The 19,740-nt window shown below is 42.4% G+C and overlaps 1 protein-coding gene across 3 annotated transcripts in view; it reads left to right on the forward strand.

Moving 5' to 3' along the window:
• tle2b (TLE family member 2, transcriptional corepressor b) overlaps nucleotides 1-19,740 on the forward strand; it is a 79,042-nt gene that overhangs the window by 31,360 nt on the left and 27,942 nt on the right. The window lies entirely within an intron of this gene.

Below are 19,740 nucleotides of genomic sequence, written 5' to 3' on the forward strand. Positions count from 1 at the left end.
TCAGCTGTGAACTCATACACGCAAGATGTGAACCACTTCTGAGGGCAGGAAACCCCAAAAATAGACGACTGGCACAGTGTGATTTCTAATAAGATATATTTGAAGGAAAGGGAGAGAGACAATCATAGAGAGAGAGAGAGAGAGAGAGAGAGAGAGAGAGGGGAGAGAGAGATAGAGAGAGAGAGAGAGAGAGAGAGAGAGAGAGAGAGAGAGAGAGAGAGAGAGAGAATATGAACTATTAGGCGTGAGTGCAAGTTATACTTTAATTCCAAGAAGAGAAACTATTGCCCAGCAGTCAAGAGACAGGAAGGGATTGGAGAGAAAGAGAGAAACAGAGAGAGAGAGAGAGAGAGAGAGAGAGAGAGAGAGAGAGAGAGAGAGAGAGAGAGAGAACGATCTGGCAGCAGAGACCAGCAGAACTGGACTGTCAGCTCTTGTCGCCAAAAAGAAGAAATGGACTGGGGTGCTGGCTGCACCTCTGAGAGATGAGAGAGGAGGAAGAAGGGGTGGGGGGGTTAGATGACAGAGGGAGGCTAAGGAGGTGGAGGGGAGTGTGGAAAATAGGAAGAGGGGGAATGAAGAGAGGGGAGGAAAGGGATAGGTGGTCAGGATGACAGAAGGAAACCAAAGAGGTACAGTCATGCCGAGGAGTGTTAAAAAAAGAAAGACAGAAATGAAGAGTAGGAAGATACCAGGGAATCGGGCTATTAGAAGAGGGGGATATGAGAGAGAGGAAATTGTTTGAGGCGACATGAAAACTGTATATGAAAAAAAAGGGATAAGAGAAGAGATAATATGGGAAACAGACACGTGGTAAAACTTACAGTATCACAGAGAGAAAAGTAAAGAAAGAAGCGGAAATTGTCAGAAAGAATAAAAAGAAGTGAATTGAGAGTGTGTGATAAAATATAAAATGAAAAAAACGGCATAAAAAGGATAGATAGAAAGAAGTGATAGTATAAGAAAATTTGATGGGAAAAGAATGGACGGGGATAAGGCATGAAAAGAGAGGTTGTAGAAAAGAGGACGTGACAAAGGGAGAGGCGATGGAAAAGTAAGTGGGATGGTTTGAGAAAAAAAGAGAAAGATCAATTTAAAAAAAAACGAGGACTCTGAAGATATAAGAGACTGCAAGAAAAAGCACGGTAGAGAAGAAAAAAGACAAGTTATAAGAGAAGGGGGGGTGGGGGGAATGGAGAGATGGTGGTGGGGAGAGAGAGGCTGGAAAAAAGTGTGAGAGCTGGGATGAGAGGAAAAGAGGGGATGGAGATTAATTGAACGGATGAAAGAGAAGAGGGTAAACAGGAAGGATGGAGCCTTAGAAGAGACGGATAAAGACCTCAGAGAACAGATGAGGGGGAAAAAAGAGATGGAGGGGAAAATGAGAGCCCAGAACGGAAAGCAATGGAGGGAAAAGGAGAGAGAGAAGGGAGGGGAGGGGGGCAGCCTGAGAAAGAGAGGGATCGGAGAGGGAGAGAGACATCAAGGGAGGGAGGGGAGCTTTGAGTTGCAGTCAGAAATAATGAATCATGAATAGATTTAACAGTATCTGCTCTTATTTCCTCTCCTCCTCCTCCTCCTCCTCCTCTTTTCTCCCCCCCTCCAGCTTCCTCCTAACATCCTGTCGAGATCACTGCTATTGCCTCTCTGGCTCTCTCCCTCTCTCCGTCTCTTCCTCTAACGCACGCTCTGTCATTATCAGTGGCTGGGCCATCTCATGTCCCGGCATTAATTGAGCTGTAACAGTCATCTCCTATACCCTGTCTTTCTACCCTCTCTTTGATTCTCTCCTCCTTTCTGTCTTTTACTCTCCCTCTCTCTTTCGCTCGGTAGATTTCACACTTGCTTTTTTTATCTTCAACCCCCTCCCGCCTTCACCTCTCGTTCGCTGTCTTGATCTCCGTTGCTATTCCTCTCCCTTCTTCTCTGCTTCTTTTTTACTGATGATTTTATCTGAACTATATGAATGCAGAAGAAAGACAACACCCCCCCCACCACCACCACCACCACCACCTCCTCCTGCTCTAAGCTGTACGGAGACACTGAAACACACGCACCATGCATGCACACGCCACATTATCTCACTTGGTTCACTTCCATTATCATATAAAATCATATATAGCTGTATCCCCAGGAGGAGCAGGGGAAGCTATAAGGACTTAACACTGCTCTCTGTGGTTGTTCTATATTCATTGATATAGCACTTCTGGGGCCGGGGTAGTTATTGCCTCTATCCCCCACGATGTGCCGGGGCACAGCATGTATATCAGCGACCTTATAATGCAGACCCATCCTTTGGTTGGTGGAGGGATATGATGATGTTCACTATGCACCGCTGTCGGGAGCGTGGTGAATAGACTGAGGCAAATTTATATTGGCATCTGATTCTGGAAGTAGGATAACAGGATGATGGTGGGAGGTGAAGAAGAATGGGCAGCTTTGTTAGATCTGTGTCCAGCAAGACTAAGCGGCAGCACAGAAACTTGTGACCCGAGTGCAGCCTGGGAGAATCAAAAAAGAAAAAAGGAAAGAATTATGAAAGGCAGGAAGTGAACGAGATATGATTTTCCTCCTATCAACAGTTCAACTTCAAAGGTCCACAACTGCTTTCTGCAGCATTTTTTCCCAGTAGTACATAAGAGGGACTTCATAAGAGTACAAATAAGTAACCTGACTAGGAAGGACCTGAGGAAAGTTAGATCTATTAATGTTATTGGTAAATAACACGTTTAGATACAACATGGCTCCACCCACCTTTATCACGACTAGAGGTTTGATCAAGCAAAGTCATTAGAGACTATATTAAACAATATTAAAACCAAACTCGCCAGAAAAATGAACAACAGAAATGATCTCTGAGAACAATTTATTCGACATGTACTTGAACTTTTTATTTTGGTCCATCCACTAACCTGGATGAGGCGGGGTTTATGAACAATACTGCATCAAGCCATCAGAGAGCAATCAACATACTTTGGCTTCACTATTGGGATCAGTCATGTCGTCCACCTTTTACAGTATACCATGTAAAATACAAATAAATGTGTTCACGTATATTCTTTATAACTACAGCCAATCACAGATAGCATGTTTGAAATGCCCAGCACTCTTCAAGGCTTTGATCTATCACAATGAATAATGTAATTCAGTGTTTGGTCTGAATGTACAGGTATACAATTTTATACAATTTTATTCACCTCGCAGACTGAAATGACATTGGAGTTGCAAATGGTACCATATTACTTTCTCTGTCTTGCAGTGAAATATGCACACATACACACACACTGTGCAGCTTCATAGCTGTATGCAGCAGTGAGGTCCATTATTTCTGTGCTGGGATAGTGTCCCCTGTAGACCCCTGGGGCCAGCAGGAAGCTACTGGGTCGGCATTTCAATAACTGCCTAGGTAAGTGTGTCTCAATGACTGGGAACTGACAGTGCATGACGAAAAAATGGTGAGAAGCCTGTAAGGTTTCAGCCTTATACTGCCACTGTTATATACAACATGCCAGCCTCCTATCAAAAATAAACACCACATGTCACTGTCTTCATTTTAGCTGAAAAGGAAAGAGCAGTGCATGAAAATTGCACGTTGCATCACACAGTTACACTCCTCGACAGTAATTCACCTGTCTTATCACTGCGAACAGGAAGGTCCTGTCTGACTCCAAGCTGGAGGAGTCTGTCTTGTCAATTCAATATGATTATGCATGGTCAATAATTACCGCTTTTAGGTGTGTGTATTAATGTCTCCCGGATTCATTTTGAAATCGATATCACAAGGAAGGCTGCCTGAGTCAAGCCTGTACGGCTGGCTAATTGAAATACTGTGGACTCAAAGGTTAAAATCCTTCAAACAAGATGTGTTTTTTACATTAGGTAACACATGTGCAGGAGAAAATCTTGATTTTAGGAAGCTGCTTATAGGCTGAGGTTGTCGCACATTTGTTTGCATGTTAGAAGCCGGAAAGTAGAGGATACCCAGCAACAAGGCTACTGGGCAGCAAAAGTATTATAGAGACTAGCCAGCAGGACACTGGAGACATCTGTGTAGTTGAAGGATGGAACATAGTTTAACTTTTAGTCCTCTGTATAACGTTATAGTTTTCCAGGTGGTAAGGACATATGGTTATAAGGAGAATAAAAAATAAAAATGCTTCTAATGTTTCTGTTCAATTATATAAAAAGTGCAATGCTTAAGTTAACACTAAAAGAAATACAAGTGTTAAAAGTTAGATGTATGCACCATAGGCATCAATGTAACATATGTATGATAGAACTCATAGTCCTATTACAATTAAAAGTGAAGTAATAAACCATGTTGATAAGATAAAGGAATAAAAAAGCAAAGGAAAAATGGTGAATAGCTAAATACTGAATCCACTTTCTTCTCTCAAAACTGCCGACTGTATACATTTAAATAAAGGTTTTCAAACCATAAAACAAAATGGTAGCATACTGATTTTACAGAATTGGGGTCCAATGCCAAAACTGGGGTTTTATTGTCAAAATAAGTCTATTAGCACTTTCACTTGGGTCCAAGTCATCATATGTTTCCTGTAACTTCCCAGCACCACTTTACATTTTCAACTTAATTCTGCCTCTTTTTGATTCAGCCGCAGAGGAAAATCCTCAAGCAGCAATGTCCTTAATTGTTTATTTTATCTATTGATATGCTATTGATCTTTCTCTCTGTTGCTCATATCCATTGTTTCTGCCCATTCATCTTTTGCAAGATTGAAGTCTTTGTTCAACAACCCAAGGATATTGAGCAAGCATATTATCCTGAAACACCTTTTAACAGTGAATTACACATTCAATCTGTGAAATCAAATATCATTCATACATTTATCAAGTAGGATATCTGAAAATTTGTTTTGCATGTAAATTGCCCTACATTGAAGCTCCTGCATCCTTTAATGACATTTTTAATTCAATATCCTCCATAATAATTTAACAGACAGAAATGTGGATCGTGATGAGAGAAATCATCCCATTACTGAAAGGAGACTGTGTGTCAGCACGTCCTTGAGATTGATAGGAAACATCTTTGCTAGTTTATATCAAACTGTTTGGTTTTGGTTTGGTTCTTACTTAGGGGGATTTCACTGCTGGCTTGTTTGTTCTGGACTTTTCTCACTTTTCAGTTTAGTCTGAACCAAACTAACATCCCTGTTTGGTGCCTCTGACAAAGGTCCTGACCAAATGCACCAAAATTGTGTCCAACCAGAGGAGGTTGTCTTGTTCTGGACCGACTGAAAAAAAACTTTACTCAAAAAGCATCTGTCAGATACCGCCTGGCGACAAACCAATCAATGTCAAGTATAGGTAGAGGCAGAACATGTATGATGACAACAGGATGTAAATGTCATACATAATTCTTATTTCTGAATTTCAATTGAAACCAAAACCAACAACATCAAATGTAACAAGGACTTGAATTTTGGTTCGAACTTTCAAGAATGTCGTTAAACAAGTGTTATGTCAGTCACCCTGCAAAAGCCTTGGGTTCTAAACCTCACTGAAACCAAGTCTGGATATTGAACATGTTTTCATTTCAACAAGCGCATATACTTTCTTTATCCTAGAACAAAAGAAAAAAATACTACGACATTTAAAATTGTCAGACTCCCATACTATAGACAGGATATTATAATGGCCAGCCTTATCATATATACAGTGTTCAGATTGTGCATCAGAATGCTGGATAGAAAGAGTGTGCGGTTCACAGACCAGGCAGCAGGATATTATAGGAAGCTGTGTTTGATAGTCAGGATGCTCGGCAGCCAGACTGTTTCCCCTGTGGACTCCTGAGGACAGATGAAGCAGCTGGTTGTCCATCCTTCCTGCTCCCTCCTTTCATTTCACCACCACACATATGAGACTGACAGTGTGGGAGAAAGTGTGTTTGTGTGTGACAGAAAAGAGAAGTCTTTCTTTTGCGCTCTTTTTGTATTGTACAGTTATATCTCAAAACAGTCTTGGCATTTTTGTCATTTCTTTGCAGCGATACAAATGAAATAAAAAAAACAACCCTTAAAATGAGCCGAAAAGAAAGTGAAAAGTGAAATAAAAAAGTGATGGGGAGAGAGTGAACAGATTGAAGAAGTAAACTGAGAAAATGAGTGTAACAGAAACAGGGACTGGGGAAGATTAAGACAGAGTACAAGCAGGCGAGGGAGATCGCATGAGGGAATGTTTATCTGTTTGCGTTGCATAAAAAAACGGTGTGTGTGCGGATGTGTGTGTGCATGAGCTTATCTTTCTGCCTAATTAGCCAGAGCTGTCTGGCCTTTTCATGCATGTGTTTTTGCACATGTGTGGAGTGTGTGTGAGCGTGCATATGTTGGTAAATTCGTGTGAAGTTGTGACCTGAATCCTCATCTCATTTGGGAGAGGAGAGAGAGTTAAGGGGAACGAGAGAGAGAGCGAGCAACAGAGGGAGCGAGCGAGGGATGCCTTCATTTTCAACCCACCGCTTTGGTTCATAATAGGATTGGGCTTCTCTCCCTCTCTCTTTTCTCAATCTCACACTTTCCATCCCCTCTGTCTCATTTTTCCCCCCTCTCTGTCGTTTCCACCTCCCAGTCTGTTCCGTATTTTTATTCCACAGTTTTGGTTTGAGGTTTTTTTTTTCAAACTGTTTTCACTTAAAGAGCTGGATTAGGACAAGTCTGCATATCTGGGTCAACTAACAGGCTTTGGAGAGGTCAAATGACTGTGTGTGTTTATGGTATGTGTTGGCACTCCCACTGATCAGTGGTGTATGCAGTCCCTCTTTGCACATGTAGCATCTGTGCCATGTGTTTGTGTGTGCAGCTTTGATGTCTCTCCCTCTCTTTCCTTCTCTCGCTCTGTGTGGGTATGTGTGTGTGTGTGTGTGTGTGTGTGTGTGTGTGTGTGTGTGTGTGTGTGTGTGTGTGTGTGTGTGTGTGTGTGTGTGTGTGTGTGCATACATGTGTTACAGAGCTCATTTGTAAATAACGAGGCACAGAGAGAGAGAGAGAGAGAAGGAAAGAGTTTGATATTACACTTTAGGAATGATGGAAAAAATTGTAAAAAATTTGATGAGATAGAGAACGATCAAATTCTTGGGAGCTAGCCTTATAGCGTAATAGTTTGTCACTCTGGCAGAAGAGCCCTGTGATACACAAACTGTATTGGATTATCTGTGTGTGTGTGTGTGTGTGTGTGTGTGTGTGTGTGTGTGTGTGTGTGTGTGTGTCCCTTTGAAGGACAGTTTGATGACCTGTTTGTAGGGCTAAGGTTAGAATCAGTTTGAGGTTATGGGCGTAGAGTAAGGGGTCAAGGTTAGGCATTTAATTGTGATGAATTAGGTCAGGGTAAGGTGTTGGGGAATGCATTATGTCTATCAATGCCCTCGTAAAGACAGAAGTACAAAGATGAGTGTTTGTGTGTCTGTGTTTTTGTTACCTCTTCAGGACTAGTAGTCCTCATGGGAACTCATGGGGACCGGTCTCTAATCAGGCAAAAAGTAGTTTCTGAGGTCCTGGTAAAAGTCAGAGGTTATTGTGGTTAGGTTACGTTTGGGGTTACATAGGAGTCACATTTGTGTGTTGTGTTGATATTTGGTGGTGGTGCTATCATCATTACGACAGCAGTCATGTTTTCATGCTCACGATGCATATATGGAACATACTGTATATGGGTTTCCTGTTAGCGTACCATAGTTGTCTATAAAATGCTATAGAGAAGTCACAGATGTCCCCCCACAAAGTGAATGATCAGCGTATACATCTGTTGAAGCCTCCAACACTTTCCTGAGTCCTGCATTATGCATGAATTGGTCATGGTTTAGGTTTAGCATTAGGTTTTGTATAGGCTGTCCACAATGAATGGAAGTCAATGCAATGTCCCAACAAGTATAGCTGCTCAGACTTAACAGTTACATGTGCGACCATGTTCTGCGACCAGTGTCTGAACTGACAGATAAGGAGCCGGTACTTGACATGCTGCTGGCTGTGGCTTTGATAACACATGCAGGTTCAGTGTGTAGTTCATCCCAGTGCATGTGGAATCTGTGGCTGAATAAGATTACGTAAACATACTGTCATCAGAATCAGAATCCTAGTTCCAACAGTTCTGTTTAATTCAATCAAGTTGCACCAAATTTCACACAGACTCATAGATATCAGTTCCTTAAATATGCCATATTATAGATCCATGAATTATTCTTTGGGAAATTTGTTAAAATGTAAAAAATCTTACAATGTTAAAGAAGATGAAAAAATAATGATGGATTCGCCTCAAAATTAAATGGGTTCTTCCCTGACCTATACTGCGCCTTACCACCAAGTTTCATGGTAATGAATCCAGTGTTTTTTGTAAATTATGCAGATAATACAATAAGAAACAAACAAACGCAGATGAAAACATAACCTACTCGGCAGAGGTAATAACACATCTATTGCATTGATTACAGTTACTTTTCATACAGACATAGATATTGCCTTTGGTGATCCCTTAAGGTCCCCCCTTAGCACCACCATGAGGTTCCCTTTTGTGATATTGGGTGAAATGTGTACTTACATCAATTTTGCCATCAGTTCTGTGAGACCTATTGAAAATATTTCATCACTTGGTTCGTGGAATATTTACCATAATAACGACTGCCACTGTAGGCATAGGTCATGTGAGGCCAAATGAAATGTCATTTTGAAATATAGTGGGTAACCATAAAGAGGGGACGCTCAGTGTTATCACAGATACTACTCCCTGTAGCCTCGGCATGATTTGCACTGCAGCAAACAATTGAGGTTAGCAATAGGAGACACTTCAGTAGCAGCTGATTTCAATGGTGGAAGGGTTCAAAGATCTCTTCTTTAGTCTCTGTACGTTCCACAGAGGTGCAGTTGGTTCTTATTGCTCTTGGTGTGTGAATACACTTCCAGTGAGAATGACTGGACTTGCATTCACCAGGAGATAGAGGTGTTTCAAAAGAAATACATTTGCTAGTACTCGGTGTGCAGTTGCACAAGCACTTTACCTGTGGATTCAAAGTGAGAAACGGCATCATAGTGTGTGTGCGAGCCTCTCACACACAAAATCAATGAGATAGGTCATAACAAGATTCATTAGTCTGTCTTTGTGGGTGTTTGTGTGCGATGTGCACATGTCTTTACAGTGCAGCCAGCTTTGCTACTTTGTGTCTGCATTGCAGAAGATATGAGTTTGAGGCCGTATGCAGTCTGTCAATGCAAGCTGGTGAGCTGGCACAGTGTGAATATGACTAATGACTTAGTGTATAATATAGACAGAGAGAGAGAGGGCGAGAGAGAGATCTAGTTAGTTTGACAACTACAACCCTGACTGTGAGGCACAGATTTTGTGTCTCACAATCACAAGCTGTAGAAAGATCCCTGTGTAGGTGTACAGTAAGAGTGAGTGTGTAATTGTATATTGCAGTGGGGGCATTCATAGAACATGTCCTTACACAAAAGGAGTAAGTGTGTTTGTGTAACGTCATAATTGGAACATGTGTGTGCGTGTGTGTGTGTGTGTTGGACGAGTAGAAGTGAGCTGTCTGTATTTTTCATTCTAAATGTTTCTGCTGTCTGCTCCGCTGCCTATCTTGTATTGGTTCTGCACTGAAGGTTGAATCTGTGTCTTTATGTGACTGAGGAAGTGTGTGTCTGTGCACGTGCATGCTTGCTGGGCTCATGCTGGGAGGGTCTGCACACAGCTCATTGTTTGTGTGCTCTCTGCTCTGTTTGGATTGGTTTTCTGTGTGCCCTTGTTATGTTTGTGTGTGTGAGCGTCTATGTGTGCCATTATTTTTGAGAGCATAGTATTCTGTGTGTGTGTGTGTGGTGTGTGTGTGTGTGTGTCTGTGTGTGTGTGTCTGTGTACACACGTCTGTTTGTCTTTCGTGTGTGTGTGTGTGTGTGTGTCTGTGTGTGTGTGTGTTCTATTTGTGTGCACAATTCTTTGGGTGCTTGTGCGTGCGCGTCTTTTAGTGTTTTTGTGCACGAGCCTGTGTTCGATCCTCGTGTGTGCTTTGCTACTCCCTTTTCCTCTCTCTCTCTCTCTCTCTCTCTCTCTCTCTCTCTCTATCTCTCGCTTTCTCTCTCTTTCCCTGTTTTCCTTCCTCTCCTTCCAGAATAGAGGGGCTATCAATCAGAGGCAAGGGGGATAGAGGAGGGGAGGAAGGGGAGGAGGAGGAGGCGGAGAGGAGGAGAGGAGAGGAGTTGGCTCAGTGCCAGGGAAGAGGGGCTGGCACGCTGCCCAGGGGAGGGAGGGGGAGAGAGAGAGAGAGAGAGAGAGAGAGAGAGAGAGAGAGAGAGAGAGAGAGAGAGAGAGAGAGAGAGAGAGAGAGAGAGAGAGAGAGAGAGAGAGAGAGAGAGAGAGAGAGAGAGAGAGAGAGAGAGAGAGAGAGAGAGAGAGAGAGAGGCGAAAAAACAAGACTGAGCAAGACCAGAAAAGAGAGGGAGAGAGATTCTGGGAGAGAAGAAGGCCAGAGAGATAGAGTGTGGAGAGAGAAATGAGAGCAAATGAGAAGGAGGGCAGAGAGAGAGAGAGAGAGAGCCAAAGAGCAAGGCCAAGTGCATTGAGGGAAAGCAGAGCGAGAGGACACAGAGAGGGAGAGGGAGAGAGATACTGGGGAAGTGGGAAAATGAGCCAACAGAATAGAGAAAGAAGAGGCTGATTGCAGAGAGAGAGAGAGAGGAAGAGAGAGAGAGAGAGAGAGAGAGAGAGAAGGTGTGGGAGGAGGGGGGTCAGTGCAGTGTAGAGAGAGAGGAAGCAGGAATGGCTGTTTTCATTGAAAGCTCTGCGCCCGCCTGCGACCCCAATCAGTGGGTGATTAGTACGTCACTGGCAACAAATATTTACCTTAAACGGTTCACAAAGGGGCGAGCAGGCCAATTAGAACGCAGAGGACAGTAATAAGCTCCAGGATTGTGTTTGCATGTGTGTGTGTGTTTGCATGAGTGTTTGTGTGTTTGCGTGTGTGTGTTTGTGTGTGTGATATGTGCCCACCCTTTGACTCTTAAAAGTAAATGAAGGAATTCCGCAGCCATCCACACAGAAGGCTGGAAGGCTCTTTAACAAACAGCATGACTCAATCAAAGTCCCTTCATCACAAGATGGATGTAAAAAGTAGTTTGCATCAGTGATGATGCAAAATTAGGATGATTCATGATGTGCTTGAAATGTTTTTTTTTACTCTAGAGTGAACGATATACAGAACGGTTTGTGTTGTAAACTCAGCCAAAGAGGCTATGTTTTCAAATTCGTTTTTTTGCTTGTTAGCTTTATGACTCAAAAACCACCAAACCGATCACCCTTACATTTTGTGGAGGGGTTGAGCATGACCCAAAGAAGGTAGAATTTTGGAGCAGATCTGTATAAACGGGCAGATCCAGGATTTTTGGTTTCACTTTAACGTAGCTAGCCTGGAGGTAGGCGCTCTACATATTCCCCTCTGGTTTATCAAATAATTAACTTGTTTTCCTTTGTTAATCATGTGGTCACCAATTCCTAAAGCTGAAGATGATGGTCCAAACAGCAGTACCAAACCAAACAAATCAATATTATTTAATATATTCAAATTCAATTGTTACTGAAGTTGTTATTAATGTTGACCATAAATATTGCTTTTATCGCCATAGTGGTACATGTGCAATAAAGGTAATGCATTTTAAAGAAATAATTGAATTTACATGCACCCTGCATTCACTGAAGTTTGTTTTAGTACCATTACAAGGCTTGGCTGCAATTTTATGCATACTTTATGGACTATACACACACACACACACACTCATGGACAGCACAGAGGCGGCAGTAGAGAAGTGAAGATTTTACTCGAGTTGACAACGATTCCCGTGGCACTGTAAGTGTAATCAAAACCTTTGCGAGTAAAATGCCAATTAGAGCCACTCCTTCATCACACCACCTGTTCAACAAGATACACTTAGAAAAGCGATATTTTCAACTGCTCCCCTCCACTGCGGTACGGAAACAGAACGCTTTCTGTATGTAGGCCGTTCGCTTCATTAACCACACACCCTCAAATGTCTGTCATATTTTTGTAAACTTAAAGCTCCAGCAGAAGCATCCGCCTGCTCTCTAGCTGTGTTACCCTCAGGCGATGAATCCACATCAGCAGCAGAGGGAGGACGGAGGAGATGACCGATAGTGACTGATGTATCAGTGAAGAACCAGATAAGGTGTACTGTATCGATAACACAAGATAAATAAAACATTATATGCCTGATGAGGAATCCTTCACTGCTTCACCACTGCACCCTCAACATGAGCTCCACGGAGTATTCGACTTATAAACTCAGCATGCAAACATTCAACCAATCAGGTGGAGCCCTGGATGTGCAAGGCCATACATTTACAGCATGTGGCCAATCAGTTCCGTCAACTACTCAGAATAATTTGTGTCAGTTTGGTAGACACTGTGAAGTTAGAAAACACAAGTCATAAGCTGCTTCCACACATGCACTGATTTTTGAGATCCTCCGGAGTTTGACTGAGAGCTTACGGTGTTTTGATGTTGATGACATTTCTAACAGGTGCAAAAAATGTACCAGAAAATATAAATAAAAATACCGAATATCTCAGGATGAAAAAAGCAAACCCACAATTTTGGAGGACACCGACGAAGTTGTTAAGAGAGATTGTGATAATAAGAGCCGACGTTGATGTGATGTAGAAAAAAAACATGTGATCTCGGCAGTGAAATTAATACGATACATCTTGTTTCCGTCTGCTGCGCCAGCCCTTGCCTGAACGCTCAGGAGGAAGCTGCTGTGTGATCGTGTCTGAGCGGAGAATTTCCTACTATGGTGTGTATTTGTGAAACTCTAGACATCGTGCGGAGGTCATGTCTGAAAATGGCTATATTGTCTTTACAAGGTTGGACAATGCAAACTGCAGAATTTCCCTATATTGTGGGTAACACAACCTGAGGGCAACAGTAGGATAAGATGTTTGTCTGAATTTGCAACAAGGAAGTTTGAAGAAAAACAGGATTTTGCAAATTCAATTTTTTTTCTTTCAGGGTAAAGTTGACTTGGCATCCTTCTCTCCATTAGCATCATGCTCCACATTGTGGCTGTGGCAATCAAGCACTTTGAAGTTGTCTGACTCAGCTGGAGTCCTCTGCAGTTGGAGGTGAAGCACTTTGCTCCACAGCTGCTCTTCCTGTTTCTAAAGCTACATCCACGGAATCAAATCGGCCATATTGAGCTGAGAGAGAAGGCAGAGATGTTTGTCGACAATTATTATGGTGAGAAGAGGGGTGTCACACACACACACACTGCAGAGCTCCCCCATAAAGCTGGCTCGCTCAGACATAGTGGTACTCAGGGGCTGGCACAGCTGGCAGCGCCTGAGCACTCTGGGCACCGTCTCCCTCCTCCCGGGCCAATCTCAAGCCCACGCTCATCACATTCAAATTTACCGAGCTTTATTGGCAAGATGAACGCGGTCACTGTTGCTTTGCCGTCATGCTGGGAGACCAAATACAATGCTGATCTTTCACCGGGGAGCGGCTTCCCCCAGTTGTTCCAGTTCAAGATCACTTCAGAGTCAGGAGTGAAATGTTCAAGGACATACTTTTTTATATTCATTTTTTTGTCGGTTCATCTCACCGTTTGAGTTTCATGGTCTTGATTAGAAGACGTTTTCGACGAGCGCTCATATTTCACTTTTACCTCCTACAGGCCTGCCAACAGGCTGCCGTTCCACAATGCCTGGCCATTCCCAGCATTTAAGAGAAAACAGCTGGGGGGCAGATCGTCTTCCGTTAAGACCCCCTTCCTCCAAAACAATCGTAGTCAGTTATCAGAACAATCAGACGCTGGCTCGTTGTTTCAGGAAAGTTCCACATGCAGAAACACTGTTACACCATCGCTCTGTGAGGGCCCACTGCATGCGTCTGTGTTTTTATTACTTTTTAGTGTGTTGTTCATACCTTCCACCGCACATAACTGTTTCTATGTCAGTTCAAGTCATTTCTTAAGGCCAATTTATGCTTTTACGTATTTTGTAAAACGGATAGATAAGACCGCCCTCTCCGAGCGCCTCGGATAGCTTTTCGTACACGTCTGATTTTTCTAACTCTCCATCTTCATGACGGAGAGCCCACGGACAGCTCTTGGCTGTGATTGGTCCGCGAACGACATCATTTCCCTACGACGTAATTTCCCTACGACGTCATTTCCGGACCTCAAACTTCCTGTTTCCTTCCCTGTCACATCAAACCCAATCACAACTATGATTCTACGATTAATGTGACGTGTGTGTTAAGCCAGTGGAGTTGTCCGGCTGACGGTGGCTCCTTAGAGCACTGACGGCATGTGTGCACGGTCACAGACGGTTAGAACGAGCTTTCAAAACGGCGCTAGCGGGCTAGCAACCATGCTAACTGCGGTGGTAACAGTGCAAAAACCCGCCGTCACGACTTTAATTCCACTTCTATCATGACACTGTTTCTATAATGCCGTCAGGTTAGAAGCAAACACTGGGTAGTAGTAGTTAGTGTCGGGAGTCCTGCTGACTGTGTGTGGAAGCTGGGGGGAAAGCTAGCTGGGATGGGAGCTAGCTAGCTCCGTGTAGCCTCAAGCAGATTCAAGCTATGGAATCAGCAACACAGATCGGAAACAAGACCGGGGAACCGCTGCGCTAAGAAACGATAACATCAGCATCTTGACCCGCTGGGTGTCACTTTATTTAGTTCTGTTAGTTGCCATGGTTCAGTGTGTGGGAGGCAAGCTAACAGAGGTAAACAGAAACACGTGGACTTCTTCTTCCCAAATGGGGTAGGCTTCTCTGAGCTCGTCTTCCGTTGCGCCACCTATGGGTTTGGCGGTGAATTTTTCTCGACGTACAGTCGTCGGAGAAGTAAAAATCAAAAAGACTCTTCGACACCCCGTGGAGCCCTCTCCGAGAAACAGAGAACGTAGAAGCATACTGGAGCCTTTACATCTCCCAGTGTGCCTTCGCTGAAGAGCCAGGGATGTGTTGCAGTAGTGCTGTGGGTTAAACACGTGGGTGGAGTGTGAGCAGGAGCTATGGGGATAGAAATCGCAAAGTAAGCGCAGGAGAATTATTGTCTTTTCACAGTCAAGAAAAGCAGTAGAATGATGCCTCTCATTCAAAGCACGAATCGAGTGTCTGCGCTGTGTTCTGCTCCAGCGAGCGGAGGGTTGTTGCTTCTTCTACTCTCATGTATGTCAGTATGAGTGACAGCTGACTGCAGGTGCAAAATGTAGGGTCAAGGAAACGATTTATTGCAGTAACAGCAAATATGACCTTTACTTTGTAAGTCTAAACATTTATGATACATTCTGTCGGAGGTTTTTGTTTGTGATCGTTTATGATAAGGCAGTTAATGCAGAAATAGTCTCATTCATTGATGACGTTCTGAGGGAAATTCAACTGCTGCTGTAACTACTCACGTTTAAACCATTTCCTTCTTTTAGGTTGAAATACGATTTTTGTGTTTTGCATTTTCATTTCCAATCACTGGTCTGCTGTGCAACGTACACAACATTATTTTAGATCTACTACTACTACTACTACTACTGCTACTACTTCTCCTAATAATTATTATAATAATATTATTTTTAATTCTTAAAGCGCTCCATGAATGGTCAAGGACACTTTACATATAGTAATCGGCAATTTTCTCATTATAAAACATAACTAGTATCCATAGTTATTGTCCTCTGTGCTTTATTCTTTTTATTGAAATGTTGCTGTAAATCTAGCAGAGTTACAATGTGTTTTAAAGGATCAGAGTCTTTGGCAACACTCAACATTTTTTCACCTATTTTATTTGATAGAAGCAAAAATCGAAATATGTTTAACACCTGTTCTTAGGTTTTATTATAACTGTACCAAGTCACTGCATTGACACAAAGTACAGTTGTGGAGTTGTGTTTGCTTTATGTGACTCACTCATTCAAAACCCATGCAACATAGAGATGGTATTGGCTTTTAGAATGTGTATATACAGATATACTGTGTGTGTGTGTGTGTGTGTGTGTGTGTGTGTGTGTGTGTGTGTGTGTGTGTGTTTGTGTTTGTGTTTGTGTGTGTGTGTGTGTGTGTGTGTGTGTGTGTGTGTGTGTGTTTGTGTGTGTGTTTGTGTGTGTGTGTGTGTGTGTGTGTGTGTCTGATATGTGTTTCTGAGCATCTGACTGCCTCTGGTACTATCTTTCATTTTTCCTACAGTTTATTCCTCCTTCCTTTTCTCCCTGTTTCCTTTACTCCATCTTTTTGTCTTTGTTTCCGAGAATAATTTGAGGGGTTTCTGTTCTTCTGTATCAGACTCTTTCTGTTTCTCCTCCTCTCTCATCTACATTTTATCTCTGTTTCACGTGTAGCCTCTCTCTTTCTCGGCTTCTCTCTGTCCCTGTGCCAACTGGCAGCGAATCTGCCCTCAAGTGTTTATTGACCAGCCCCCCCCTCCTTCTCTTCCTTTGTATCCATCCCTCCATTCATCCCTCCATCCAATCATCCCTCCATCCGGCCAGTCTTTGCCAGTACTCCTCCTTTGTGGCTGCGCTTTGGCAGGGCTGCAGAACGAGACTGTGCTGTGTTGTTTCTGACACCTGGCCCGGCTCGGACCACTTCAGCTCAGCTCACTTTCACTCTATTGTAAAACGCACCGGCTGCCGTGCAACCAGAATGTTGAGTCGGGGGGATGTTGATGTGTTGCAGAATTATACATCTATGAAGCATGTAAAAAGATTATTCATGGTTTGACTTGTATTAATTGATATTTGTTATACAGAACAATGAATCATAATTAATCTTTAACAGAGCAAAACAAACTGAGAGTTAACACCTTGCAGCTCCATGCAGCTTTAGGTTTGCTGGCTCAATCACAAGTTCTCGTTGCACCTTACTACACATTGTAATTAGCAGCCAAAAGCTCAACAACATACAAAACACAGAAGTGGAAGCAGATCCTAACATTTTTAAGGTTATGTTTGCATTTGGGTTTGTTAGTTTGTCAGCTAGCAGGGTCACTCAAAACCAAATTAACTGATTTCCATGACATTTTGCGGAGTGGAGGGACAGGAGCAAAGAAGAGCCCAGTACATTTTGGAGTGAAGGCGGATAAAAAGGCAAATCCATAAAATACTATTTTATACGCTTTTTAACAGGGCGAGATAAAGCCTTGAAAGAATATGCTTTCCATTTGCCCTTCTAGTTTTAAAAACTGTTTTTGTTTGCGGCTAAAATTATTATTAAATTAATCAACATCAGAATAATAATAATCACTTGACGATCCACAAAGTAATTAACTAATCACTCCAGCACTATGTTAGGTAAAGTTGTTTTTCACCTCAGCCAAGGACATTTTGTTTTCACGGCTGCCTTGTGTGTCTTTTAGTAGGATTATGCAAAAACTACTCAATCAATTTCCTTGAAACTTGGTGTATGTGGGGGGGGGGGGGGAGCGGATTTAATGAAGGAAGCAGATTCAGGAATTTTTTTCTCCTTTCTTTGCTGTCTGAGAATTGGAATTTTTTCAACATGTTTGTGAATTTGTTTCCAGAAATAATGCAGATTTCTTCAAGATTTTTTTTTATCTGGCACTTGTAGAGTGCTGATGTCTATGAACAGGTGTAATTTGGTTCTGATCCGGATGCATGTGATCTCAATGCATGTATATATGGTGATAAAGGGCACAGTTAGCTTTGGTGGAGATATTCAAGTGATTTTCTTGTTGGATTTTATTTAAGAAGTGCAAAATGGCTGATTTGTCTTCCGCAGTAACATAGAATAGAGCGAATCCTTATGAAATCTGCACTGGAAGCCTTTTTTCTTGGTATTGTATTTCTTTTATTTGTGTAGCTTTCATTCAGAGTTACGGCCACCTTTTAAAAACAGTAAATTAAAGCAGCTTAAAAGACACACATTGTTCAGGTCAGTTCTGTATCTCTGTTCAGTTGTGACATATGGATTATCTTTTTATTCTACCAAAACTGAGCCACGTCATTTGACTTGCCTGAGGTGATGTTGTGAAGTTGGAGAAAAAACTGAAGCGGGGGACAGTTCATGTAAAATCAATATAGTATATGTGAATCAAAGGTATGTGTGTATTGCATGCCTTGTAAATTCACAGCTTTACCATTTCTCCCTGGAGTCACATATTTTGCATTGAAGGTTACTCTTCATCGATCGTGAGCCTTCTACTTTTTCAGTGTTGAAATATTTCAAAAGTTGCTGTTCATGCACGGTCATTCAACTGATCCCGGAGGCCTTTGTCAGCGTTGGGCAATGTGCTGATTGAATTGTTGCCAGATTGCAGAGACTTTTAACAGTTGAGAGAATCTTTCCCAATCCTCAGACTTGAAGCCGCAGGTTCATTCAAACAAGGGAACAAATCTATTTTTGAAGGAAACCTGTGATGACAAGATTTTTACAATTTTGTCGCACTGCATTTGGACAATCAGTAATTTCTCTGTAACAGCCACGCATCAATGCAACAGCCTGCCAGACGAGGTGTGGGGCTGCAGCTCCAACAGCACTTTCAAAACCAACCTAAAAATACTGCTAAAAGCTTCTCAGCTCTGCACTTACTAAGATTCTCCTGCATGTTCTTGATGACTGGCCTTTATATGAAGAGCATTACTTTGTGATGTGCTACTGTGTAGTTTTGTATTGCGCATCGTGTGTATTACTTTTTGTATCATTTAGTATTATGGAAATTAGTTCAGTTATAATCTGGTGATGTATTATGTTTGAGCTTTGTACTGTCCCCTTTAGATAAGTCAATGCAAATAATGGTAAAAAACAGTATAGCTACCAGATAATAAAACTATAGCATTTATATAGTCTGGGCACATAAAAACAATGCGTATGATACAGGTGCACAGAACAGTATCCACCCGTGGAAAGTTTTACTCATTAGTGTGTATTTCACATCAGTGCATATCATGAAATATAAACATAGATACCGAGGTGTCTGCAAAAGGCCTTTATCAGGTGACTTTTACAGGTCAACCAACATTATCGTTGTGAAGTACGACAGTATACACTGTATGAAACCATGTGCCAACCATGTGAGTGCCTCGTTTTATTTCCAGCTTTTATCTAATACTGAGAAAAAGCAGCATACCGTCAAGCAGACTGATCAGGGTTTACTTGTTGAACACATCAACATTATTGTGAATGACATCAGTTTAGTACAGACACACACAAATTCTTCTGTCAGGCTCGTCACTCTCTCACTTCCCTCTCTGTGGTCAGCACACACACACACACACACACACACACACACACACACACACACACACACACACACACACACACACACACACACACAAATACACTGACATGTATGATCTGATGAGGCTGTGTTTGTCCTTGGAACAGTGTTGTGTGTCTGGTGATAGCTAGTGTATGAAGTCATGATGAGACTGGCTTTAACTGACAGGTTGGCTGATTGTCTGTCTATGTGTGTGTGTGTGTGTGTGTGTGTGTGTGTGTGTGTGTGTGTGTGTTTGTGTGTGTGTGTGTGTGTGTGTTTTGTGTTGTGTGTGTGTGTGTGTGAGAGCCTCCATATGATGGTGCACACAGCCCTGTCAGTCACTGTGTCGCCCTCCACCGCCTTCCCCTCTGCTGTCTTTCTCTTATCCTCTCCAGTATCCTCAAGTGCCAGGAACATGTGTTACTGAGGATAGAGGGATACAAAGCAAGGGTGAAAGCTAGATAGATAGAGAGAGGAAAAAAACCTGAAAGGAATATGAG

Source organism: Limanda limanda, chromosome 9 (genome assembly GCF_963576545.1).
Source record: "Limanda limanda chromosome 9, fLimLim1.1, whole genome shotgun sequence".
In the NCBI taxonomy this organism is placed as follows: domain Eukaryota; kingdom Metazoa; phylum Chordata; class Actinopteri; order Pleuronectiformes; family Pleuronectidae; genus Limanda; species Limanda limanda.